The sequence below is a fragment of the Suncus etruscus genome, chromosome 11 (genome assembly GCF_024139225.1).
Source record: "Suncus etruscus isolate mSunEtr1 chromosome 11, mSunEtr1.pri.cur, whole genome shotgun sequence".
NCBI lineage: Eukaryota > Metazoa > Chordata > Mammalia > Eulipotyphla > Soricidae > Suncus > Suncus etruscus.
In genome coordinates, this window is record NC_064858.1 from 75,160,432 (window position 1) to 75,161,636 (window position 1,205).

General features: G+C 45.1%; 1 non-coding gene across 1 annotated transcript; it reads right to left on the bottom strand.

Moving 5' to 3' along the window:
* Positions 1-740: 740 nt before the first annotated feature.
* Positions 741-845, bottom strand: LOC126023681 (U6 spliceosomal RNA). The gene has a single exon (XR_007500778.1). It is a non-coding gene; the product is annotated as a U6 spliceosomal RNA (small nuclear RNA).
* Between the last annotated feature and the right edge of the window lie 360 nt (positions 846-1,205).

A 1,205-nucleotide genomic window follows, 5' to 3' on the forward strand; every position in this document is an offset into this window, starting at 1 on the left:
CCTGTTTCTATTGACAAGAATCAGGTACCACTCTAGAATGGGAGCAGAACATCAAGTAAGGAATAATCCAATATACTATTACCAGGTCACCCTAGGGTGGAGTATAATTATTGATTAGGGTAGGATCAGTAACCTAACAGGCAGTATTATGAAAAGGTATTCCCTTTGCCTGAATTACAAAGGTATCTCTAAATTTGTTGACACCTGCTTACTTGTTCCTTATCTAGCTTCAGAATTATTTTAGCAGCTTGGGACCTTGAGGAGAAGCCTGCTGATGCAGCAGCTCTCACTTCCTCCTCAGTGTGTGGGAGCAGGGAGGAGGGCATGCTTCCACACAGCCTTGACTTTGGTTGACAAGAAAGAGCAGACACTGCAATTCTCACAAAGCAGCTGATACTTCATGAGCAAATGAAATTCCAAAAGAGTAGCAACTGTTCTAAAAGGCCTTGAGAATGCCAGGAGAAGCGACTAAAATGACCATAGTTGGGTAAATTCCAAAGAAATACAATTGTAGGGTCCGGCGAGGTGGCGCTAGAGGTAAGGTATCTACCTTGCAAGCACTAGCCAAGGAAGGACTAAGGAAGGACCGCGGTTCAATCCCCCGGCGTCCCATATGGTCCCCCCAAGCCAGGGGCAATTTCTGAGCACTTAGCCAGGAGTAACCCCTGAACATCAAACGGGTGTGACCGAAAAAAAAAAAAGAAATACAACTGTAGTCTTTTTTGCTTGTTTGTTTGTTTTTTAATATGGAATGCTTCACAAATTAGCGTGTCATCCTAATGCAGGGGCCATGCTAATCTTCTCTGAATCGTTTCAACCAAAATGTCAGCCCAGTCTTTTCCAGCTCCATAAGATTTTTCTGATCCACACAGCGTTTTTTCTGGTGTCTGCCTAAAGTGAAATTCCAAGCAGCTAGAAAGGGTCAGCTGTCAGGCACAGAGCTGCTGCATAGACCTTGATGTTGGGCAGCTGACATCAGGTGAGCTGCAGGCTGGGGTGTGGCTGGCTTATTCCTGGTCAGGACCCTTTGCCCTGTTTCCACATTTAAACCAGGGATTGGCAATTCTGGATGTTTTTGGTTCCATGTTAAAGCATTCTCTTTTACGGATTGGGGAAGGGGATTAGGCTACACCCAGAGGTACTCGGCTAGTTCTTGCTCAATTTAGCTGTGCTGGGTTTGGCTGCATTCTCTGACTATTAAATCA